We start from the raw sequence: 11011 nt of genomic DNA, 5'->3' as shown, positions 1-11011 counted from the left end.
ACACCTTCCACTATTCCAGGTTGTTCCAAACCCCATCCAGCCTGATTTTGTGTCATAAGCAAAACCAATATTAAGCAAATACCTGTTCCAACTGCTCAGAGGATCCCTAAGGAAAATGCGAAAGTAAGATGTTCATCATGATTTGTGGTTATTAAATTGCACTGAATTGTTCAGGCCTGACTTCTACATCTGAATTTTAGCTTTTTAGATAGCTCAAACATTTCAGCATGGACTTGATAATCTCTCCTCAAAATCAAAAATTTGTGAAAAACACCTTATTTTCATTAAGGAAGGATTTCTAACACACACGTTGAACTGGGAACACCTAATTTTTCTTTCATTATTTTATATTTCATTGCTCAAATGTGTGGCTATAAAGAAAGACAAGTGGAGCATTCATAGAAGAGTAATACATGACCAAAAGCTGAGCTGTTCCCTGTGAAGCAAAAAAAGCAGAAAAATTAGAGGAATTTAACTTCCTGTTGTCTCAGTCTGCCATTATATGAGTCACCAAATATTCCTGTCCATCACACATCAGAAGCTGAGGTACCAATGTTCTGGCAGTTCTCTTGTTGGGTACAGAGGTAACAACTTCCTTCTAAAAGCATCTGAATTGTTGTGAAATAACTGATAAATGCAAGCATCATAAAGGAGAGGAGGGGGGAAAGGCAGAAAAAAATAATACAAAGAAAGAGAAACAAAAAGAGCCCAACATTTTAAATGTGAACAGTAAATTAATCCAATTAAATGCCCTCCACCGAGTCTCTGGGAGGAAAGAAAATTACTGGTGTTTCAATAGCTGCTACTTTATTAAAAGCCACTCTATTTTTTCTCCAAAGCTTTTAAAGCAGAGACAGATAGAGATGAAAATATAACCAGTAGTTAAAAGCTACTTTCCTTTTATTACTGATGTTCTGAAAGAGCACTCAGAAAACTCAGATGCATTAAAAACTGAGGGAAGAGGACAGACAGCACTTGCACCTGGTCACTTCAGGGTATTTTGTCCTGTGCCCATGTTTATGTCATGAAAAACAATATCAAATGCCATATCCCAGGAAAACAAGCAAGTACCTACTTAATTTAGTACTGAAAAAAACATTCAGAATTGTCTGTGTAGTTAGGTCAGAGAAATCAGGATTTGAAAGAACATTGGATGTATTTAATCTCAAAGTAAGCCTGCAACTGCACTGGGAACCAAGACTGGGGCATAACTTCATCTTTAATAGGGTCAGAAAAACATCTCCAACACCCAGAACAGAAAACAGGAAGAGCTGGGCTACCACTTTCTGGTCTATTACAAAATTGGCTGCCGCCAGAAATGGCTCTTGAGCAGCAGTGGACCCAGGACAGAGAAACTGGAATGAGCCCAGTGTCTGCATGGCCATGCAGGGCTCTGGGAGTGTCCTGGAAGTGAGCCCTGAGGCATTTTTTTGGGATGCTGACACATCCTAGTGCGGAGCTTGTGGATGCAGGAGGTGCTCTGTGGGTGCCAAACACAAGAGCTGACTGGTGAAACTGGTTACTGCTGCTGGGAATCAGCTTTGAGGAGACTCCAGGGTGATCTTGAAAACTGTAACTTTCAGAGAATTGTAGAATGGTTTGGGCAGGAAGGTGTTGCAACAGCCCTCTTATTAGAGGATAAAAATGAGGCACAGACTTCTTATTAAGCACAGCATAAAAAGGGTCCTGGTTTATTGCTCTTTACAGCTCAGCCATCCTGACTCCAACCATTCAGTGATTCTGGCTGCAGCAAGAGAATGGTTCCTACTGTAGCTTTCCCTTGCAGTTTCTGACCACTGGTTATTTCCTGCTAGACTGTGACTGCAGGCTTTTACCCAGCCAGACTGTGTCTGCTGGTTCCAACATCAGGCTCTAACTGCAGACACAGACTGACCTCACAACAGTGATTCTCCTTCCCCAAGATCCTGTTTCATGATTCTCTCCTTCATACGTCTCAAAGTTCCTTCTCCATGATGAGCCTCCTCTCACCAGCTCACCCCCTCCTTTATCTCACTCATCCTTGGATTGGATATATATGTGACTCGTCAGGGGCGAGGCTGTATTGAGTAATTAACACAGCTGTTACTTATCAGGGGTGAGGTCACCTGCATTCCTTTCTCCTACAGGAAGGGATCTTCAAAATCTTCTCATTCCACTCCCTGCCATGGACAGGAACACCTTCCACTATCCTAGATTGCTCCAAGTCCCATCCAACCTTGGACACTTCCAGGGATCCAGGGGCAGCCACAGCTTTCTCTGGAAAATGTGTTCCAGTACCTCACCACTCTCACAACAAAGAATTTCTTCCTAATATTCCATCTAACCCTTCCCTCAGCCAGTCTGAAGCCATTTTTTCGGACCTGTCACTACAGGCCCTGGTGCAGTGTCAGCCACAATTTCCTGCCATGCGGAGCAGAGTGTGCTGGGGGGGACCATCTGCCAAAACATCTGCAGCTGATCCAGGTGGGATTCCTTTGAAAGCCAAGGAGACCCTGCAAGGGGAGTCTGCTGTGCCATTCATCTCATTTTTGTACTGAAAGTCTAAAAATGGATCAGGTAAATCACACCTCAAAATGTTCTCTTCTGTCTGTAAAGACAGCCTGGGTTGCCTGGGCTGAATTTAGGCACCTACCTCTTAGACTACTAAATATTTTCAGATGAATCCCATCACTTTGCACCTTCCTAGATAATAAAAAAGGTAAAAGTTTTATTCTCCTGTTTAAAAAAAAGCACAAGACACACAGTTCCTCTGCCAGACATCTCTTCAGCAGAAAAAAAAAAATAAAAGGTGGCCAACAAAATGGAACTCCAGGATATTTTTCTGCAGTAGATGGGTACTGTATTTTGATTTTTAAAATGTTTTTTGCATTTCCTGATTAAAAATGCTAGTGCAAATTTAACATTAGTAAAAATGAAACCGAATTAGTGCTTTGCAATAATGTAGAATTAAACACTGAACATGGGAATGGGTCAATCTGCTTCCCACAGCTGGTGTGGACTGTTGCCCAAAGATGCAACAACCCTTCAGAAACATTACAGGGACTCTAAAAACACTGAAAATAAACTGCTCATTTTCAATAAAATGTCAGTATTTCCAAAATGTTCCATCTCGTCCTGGGTATGGGACTAATAGTAAGTTACTTCTGCCAATAGCTGCATTGTTGCAGGCCTTTTTTTTTTTTTACCAGGAGGAATTTGCAAAAGCTATTTTCAGTCAGAATTGGAATGATATTTTTAATTCCCTGTATAAAATACAAGAGCTCTGGAGTTTGTGATGGTGTTATGTGGAAAATATTTCCATGGGCATTTATCTAGCCATAAAATTCTTCTCTTCCTCTTCTCTTCCTCTTCTCTTCTCTTCCCGCACCTTCCCTCAAAAATGCAAACAAACAAACAAACAAACCACCCCCCCCAAGAAAAAACACACAAAAAACAACTTTTTTTTTACTTTTTTTTTTCTTTAATAAAACCTAGGGATATCCAACCACCTACCAAAACCAGAATCCATCTTCACTCCAAGTCGAGCTTTTACCAATCCTCCAAACCTGATCCTGACAGATGTAGTTATAAACCTACAAATTTTCTCCCAAAAATCCATGGAAACGTATTTAAAATAATATAACATCTCTAGGAAAACAAAATTACAGGGATGTGCTGAGGTTTTGTCACAATACTATGGTGGCACTCTGTGATTTTTGGAGCTGACATCTTAAATGTGTTCACCTCTGTCACAACCAAGTGACCAGGGGGACGCCGTGAATGGATTTCCTACAGCTGAGCAGCCAAGCAGCTGTGGCACTAAGCCCAGGGCAGCTGTTAATTCATGATTTTTTCTGGCATCTCAGGTGGATTTAAAGCTTGAATTGAGCTCTGTATAACCACAACAACCCTGCTGCCTGCACCAAGATCCAGGCTTTTGTTCCAAACCCACATTTGCTGTGTGTTGGGATGCAGCCTGAGAGCCCTGCTCCTGGCAGGAGCTGCTTTAACTCAAACACCAGCTCTGAGGCGCCGATTAATGCACCCAAATGATTCAGCCTTTGCTTTGGCAACTTTGCCATCTGCTGCTTCTCCAGAGCGAGGGGGACGGCCCCACAGACCATCCCCTCCCAGACACTCCACCAGCAATGCAAGGCATTCCCACAGGGAGTGGAATTTATTCCCACCGTGCCTGGATTTGTCTGTCTGCTGCCATGGAAAGTCATCGTGTCCCCGAGGGTGGGCTGCAGTGTGGCCGGAGAAGTGAAGTGCCGCATCTTCCACTTGGCTCTCAGTCTCCAGTGTGACACAGTCTCACATGTGGCCAGAGTGTAATGAGCCCCCTGAAGATGAATCAACTCTGAGCGTTGACCTGCAGCCTCCCAGAGCGGCTTAATAACAGCGAGACAACTTCTCTGGACACGCTTTGTAAAAGAAAAGGCTTTAATAATGACAAAAATAACAAACAGCATCAAACAAAAGAAATATAAGTCAAACACAGCATAGAGAGAACCCTTTCACTGGCTAAGGCAGTCCAAAAAAAGCACTGAGCAGTTCTGTGCAGTTTTTTAAGTATTCCATGGTTTAGGTGGGCTTTTTTGACACCTTGCCCAATGAAATTGGCAGCAGGTTTTGAGGTACAGGTCCAGGTGTCCAGCTGGTGTCTCTGCTTGGCACCTGGCCAATTGCTGGGAAAAAGACATCCAAGTTTTTGGGTCCTTTACCTTATTAGAACAGCAAGGGGTGAGTCTTAAACCTTTCCCTGCATGGAAACACCTGCTCGGGTGTGGGGTGCATTCCTACACCAGTGCCCTCGAAATCAGCTCCCAGGCTGTATGCTGGGTGCTCCGGGAGACTCTGGATTTTATTCAGGGATGAGTAGGAGCTCCAGCCATACCTAAATCCACACCTGGGAATCTCCCAGCCTGTGCAAGGCTTGGCAGGTTGGAGCTCAAGGGCTCCTTGGGCTCACTCCACTAAGGGATATCCAGCATAAATAGGTGGCACAACCATCCAGAGGGACTTCCAGGAGCTTTTGCAGTCAGAAAAATTGTCTAGATCGGAAAAGACATCTAAATCTTTGAGTCCAACCCCGACAAGCAGCCAGGGGAAGGAAAGGTGTGATGTCCTGGCCGTAGGAGGGATGGTGGAATCCACTGGTATGGGATGCTGAGGGTGGCACTGGAAAGGCGGTGAGATAATTCGCCCTCTGAATGGAACATCTTGTCTGGTGTGTGCCGGGGGAATCCGGAGCAAGGAGAATCCTGTTCCAGAGGGATGGGGTCTGGGAAGGTCCCCGCTGCCATCTAGTGGAGTAGGGATGTGTCTTTAGACTAAAATAAATACAGAGCACATATCACGGAGAACTAATCTGTGATCTGTAGGATAAATCACGCCTTTACCCGAGGGGGGGAAAAAAATCTTAAAAAAATAAAGTAGCCTAGAAGCCAGTGAAACTGGGGACAGTAATTGTAATGGCAGGAAAGAGGGGATGAAAAATCATGAGGTAAAAGGATCCCTTGTCACTGTTATCTGGAAGTTTGTGTCCTCCCTCTCACCTCCATGGAAAACCACACAAGGGTTTCCATTCGAACTGAAGAAATTCGGGCTGTTTTCAGTGTAATCAGATGAAATTTCAGTTCCTCCACCCCAGCTTGTGGTCTACGGTGTGCTTTTTGCAACACAACTGCATTTTTTTGCTAGGGAAGGGGGCAGAGGTTTCAACTAAAAGTTCACTTTGAAACTTTCTGATCAGCACTTGTTTGTGCTGTTCATCAGTGACGATGGTCAAACCTCACACCCAGAGAAGAGGGGAAGCTTAAGGCAGCCATGTGATCTGCTTCCCAGATTCCCACTTGGCACTCTGGCATTTTCCAAATTTTTTCTTCCATTTCTCCAGCCTTGCCTTGAATCCACTTAGACACTGCCTGTCTGGCAATGCTTTCAGTGTTGGGCAGGGTGTGAGGGAACTTTTCAAGGAAAGAACTCTCTCACTTCCACCCTGACATTGTTCAATTTCCTTTAAATTTATTTAATTTTCCCTTATGGGATTTTACCTTTTCTCTGTAGTCTCACTGGCTAAGAAAGCACAGCTAACACAGAACAAACAGAATATCTGGTGGTTGTTTTCCCATCAATCTGATTTGTACTCAGAGTTCTGTTTTATTCACTGTCATTGTCTGTTCAGTCAGGAGATGGAGAAAATCCTTGTTAAGGCACTCTGTGGATTAGGTGTGGGTATTTCTCCAGTTTCTAAAATCGCTTCTAATCACCAGAAATTAACTCTATTACCAAAACCAGGTGATTCTACAATTTCCTGTAGACCTAATCCACTGGAACATGAGGCTTTTTCTGGTGGGAAACCCGAGTTATGAAAATAAAGTTTGTGCTTAAGAAGGAGAAGAGAGGCACTACCTCACCCTCTCATCTTTTCCTAAATTTGATTTAGCTAAAACAGCTGGAGATAAATCCCACTCTCCATTTAAAGGTGTGGTTTTAGTTTGTCCTGAACCACAGAATCCTGGAATGAGTTGGAAGGGACCTTAAATATCATTTAGCTCCAACTCCCTGCCATGGTCAGGGACACCTTCCATAGATAGCTCTGCAGCTATATACAGCTACAATAGAGATAAAATTGTTTGAAAGGTTAACTGAGTGTAATAGAGGAAATAAAGAAACACAGATCCATTGCAGATATTTGTGGTAAAAAAAAAAAAAAAATAAAAAAAAAAAAATTAAAATATATTGCATGTGTTCCTGTCGCTTTAAGAAAAGTATTTATTGTCTACTTTGACACAGTGGCTTTGTTCAGTCACATCCAAAATGACAGGAAAATCCTATTGCTCCATAAAATAAAATAATATTTTACCATTCTTTTGTCATGCTGTTAAATTTTAATATATATTAAAAATTGATGGCAGTTGAAGCAAAATACAGTAGAAATAAACATTCCAGTCATTTAATTTATGTCACATAATATGAACAAAATGTATTTTTTATTTGCAGCTAAACAACATTATGTTCTGCAAGCCCAAAAATAATGAAATATTAATAGGAACTGCTTTTTTTTTTTTTTTTTTTTTTTTTTTAAAGCTCTTTGGATACAGGATTTCCATAGTGTTCCTTAAAACAATTTCCACACACCAAAAACTTGCCCATCGTTCTGACAATTTTTTCAGTGGGCAGGATATGATTAAAAGCTTTGTTCTTTAGGGATAATGACAGGAGTGAAGAGCACCATATTAATATCTTAATTTGATAATATCAGAGCACAACTCAAGCCAGAGGGTGATTGTGTAAATGTGATCGTGTCTCTTGCTATCGGAGCCGATCTCGATTTCAGTTTCCAGAGCTCTCCCTGGGCAGCAGGGACAGCACTGTCGTATTTAAAAGATGTTCCTGGCTTGTTCCCAGCCCATTACAGACAGGCAGTGACATCTCCCTTTTCCTACAGGCATCACAGCAGATCTGGGATCTTACACGGGAACGATTTCAGGCACAAATTGGTTCTGATAACAGATCTTTGCCAATATAATTTTTATTACAATAATTAATCTAAAAGGCACTTCGAGCCACTTTTAATATTTTTATGTTTTCTCTTCTCTAGTGTCCTACTCTAAGGTCAGTGTCATCGCCATGGGACATCCCTTGGAAGAGGTACCAAGGTTTTACTGTATCAGAGTATTGAATCATAATTCAAAATAAAACGAAGTGTTGAACAGCTGTCCTTGCTTCACTGAAAACTAAAATTATTTCATTATATGAAAACAATAATAACCACCTCTCCTTGATGTCAAATAAAGACAGAAGAACAAGGAATGTTCTCTGATAGTCATTATGGGATACACTGTTTGATTTTGTTCACATAAAGTATATGCTGCTATTAGAAGAGAATTTGCCATTAAACTTAACGGTTATAGTGTGTGGAGAAGCATGTAAGGCACTAAGCTAGACAGAAGAAAATCAGTGTTAAAAGGGTTATTGCCTGACTGAGAGAAGATGTAAAAATGATGATAAAACCAGTGGGCAAAAGCCCAACAGAAAATGCCACCTGAATGTGAATGTACAAGAAACTAATCAAGCGCTCCCACACACACAAAGAAAACAAAACAAAACAAAACAAAACAAACAAACAAACAAACAAACAAACAAACAAACAAACAGAGATATTTCCATTAAAAATAAATAAATAATTGGAAGGTATTTCTTATTTTCATGTATCTGTCAGGTGTTTTTGAGGATAGGAGCTGAAAAGTTAACCAATACCATACAATGAGTTGTGGTAAGACACTACGTTGGAGACAAGTGATTTAATTTACACCTAAAATGGCAGAAATTTGAAAATTAACACCTAAAACTGATATTATTTTTTTTGTTTTGTTTCATTTTACTTCTGCAGCCTGCAGTGAGATTAGCTTGTGCCCCCAGGCCTGAAAACACCTTTTTATTTCTGTCTTAACTCGTTGCATTGCAAACCCTGCAGCAATTTGCACACTCTGGGAATAATTTGCTGTCTTCAACACAGTTTTTCATTGCTCTGGCCCTACTTCAAGTGAAAGTAAATCACACTTAGCCAAATTTATTCTTCAAAGGTTAAGGAGTTTCTGCTGCTTACGCTTTTCATACTTGTGTTATCAAACCTTGCATGTGACAGACAAGAACGTGTAGAAAATTAATCTTATGTGATAAGCGGGCACATGCACTGAAATTCATGTTAAGACCAGTAAAAATAATCTAAATTCAATGCAATTCCCATCCTGAAAAGCTGAATTGCTTAAGTTTTTCAATCCTGCTCAACATTTTATATTCAATATAGAATTTAGGAAAAATGTAATGCAATCCTCATCACCATGCCATGCCTTGTCATAATTGATCTTAAATACTCTAATTAAATAATTTGAGTCATATCTTGTGATTTTAACCACTTCTGTCTCCAGCTTCAGCCATCCCTGAGGAAAATATTCCCTGGATAGTAGCTAGGGTTTCTTTCAGGAAGGCACAAAATAATATCTTTAAGATTCCTTTTTTTATGCTAGAAAAAGCTGAGATGACTGGAGAAGGACAAAAGCTGAGTGTGTAATAAACCTATTTATGTGACAGTGGGTGCCACAGGTACAGGAATGCAGCCAAATAATTGTGCCTGTTATAGATGATACAGAGCCAAGGGAAATTATTTGGGCAGAGCAGATATTTTTGATGCAGAGGGATTTGGGGGTCAATCCCTTAATCTAAACTTCTCCTAAAGCAGAGAACAGGAGCCCTGAGAAGTCCCTGTGTTCATGTGCCCTCCTATCGCTTCCTAACCCATCCTTTTAAAGTCAAAGTGGAAACACCATTTCAGAATTTCAGGGCCTAATTACAATCCAGAAAATCCATTTGATATGGCCAAGACATACGAGAGTCTAATTAATATGTCGCTTTAAAACACTGCTTGAGACAAGGAGACCAGAAAGTGCCATCACACATTCAGAAATGAGCTGAGCCCCAAAGTGGTTGATCTCTTCAGCAGAAGAAGGGATTTTATTTGGGTTTTATTGCTTTTTTGTCTTACTCTTTTAGACAATGATGATGCTCACAGTAAATTTGCCGATTTTCACACCAGCAGCAATGCAGCAGCTGCGAGAAACTTTCTATCTGAACAGTTATGGGGAGAGATGGGTAAAATTTATCTGTCTTTCCTGGGTCATTACCCCAGGCTCCATTTTAGCTGGGAGAGACCATGATCTTTGGGAGGCTGAAAAACATTCCTGTCCAGGAGAGAGCTCATGTTTACTGGTTATGTCCATTTTCCACCTGAGCTGGGTGCTGTGGGACACTGAAAGCCACGTGAGGGCTTCTCTCTGTTAGTCCCTTCCTCTCCACCCCGATCACCTTGAATCCTTCTGGATAATGGAAGGAAACCAGTAAAAACAGTATCTTGGGCTCAACATTGTGAAATGTATTCCCAGGAGTCACTCCAGAAATGGAAGTAAGCATCTTCTCCTACCCTCAAGTCTGAATCCAGCCATTGCTGTAATTTTCACAGGTAGAAAACAACAACAACAACAACAAAACAAACAAACAAAAAACCCCACCACCCACTTTTGTTTCTTTGTCTGTTTAGTTTTATTTTTCTTTTTTTCTTTTTTTTTTGGAAGAGGAAAATGCCTCCTGGGCAGTCAGCTTTTATACAAAAACTAGGTGAAGCAACGTTCCATTTCTTCAGGTTAGCTGTAATTACCTGGATTCAGCAAAGGGAATTTTCTGGTTTTTAATCACACTTGGCAGCTCACTGAAATGTTCAGAAGAGCAAGGCAAAGTGTATTGATGTACTGATCCTCACTGGCTGGTACAGCTTCGCTTTCTTCACTCCTTTCCAAGCCCTGATGTTCCCATCAAAAAGTTTAATCAGTCTTTTAATCTGTAGGTTAAAATTCACCATTGTGGAAAAAAATCCCAAAGACAAAATAAAATAAAACCACTCAAGTACAAACACTGGGAATCCAAGTTTATTTTCAAGCTTCTGAATCTTTCACAGCACTGGAGAGCAAAAACAGTCACACATAAGAAAATGTTTAGCAGAATTCCCAGCAGTCTCCTGGTCCATCTCCTGGGGGTCTCATTCTCTTTCTGTGCAAAAGCTGGCTTTTTCTTTTCATTTCCTTGCAAATAATTTCTTTAATGATTATCATATGGAGCCTTGACCTTTCCAAAATCTCCCTTCCCTGCTACTTGGCTGTCAGAAATTTTCTAACTTGTAACTCCTGAAATAACATCAGAACCTGAGAGTGTTTTATTGTGTGCTTCAATTGCAGAAAGATTTAAAGAAACTGTGTAAAAAGACAACATTAAAGGACTTTTTTAGTCATAGTGTTGGAATTTAGCAAGACTTTTGGTTTCTAATTTGCATGTCTGCAGAATCAAAACATGGAACAAAGCTAGAACAAGCTGGATAGACTCCAGCCCCCACTGAATTAGAATTTAATTCTGTTTTCCAGAGGTGTTCATCTACGGTGTCACTGGAGGGTGCTACTGGTGTCCGTTCATAAGCACT

Source organism: Hirundo rustica, chromosome 1, assembly GCF_015227805.2.
Source record: "Hirundo rustica isolate bHirRus1 chromosome 1, bHirRus1.pri.v3, whole genome shotgun sequence".
Taxonomy (NCBI): Eukaryota; Metazoa; Chordata; class Aves; order Passeriformes; family Hirundinidae; genus Hirundo; species Hirundo rustica.
This window is presented reverse-complemented; position numbering follows the sequence as displayed.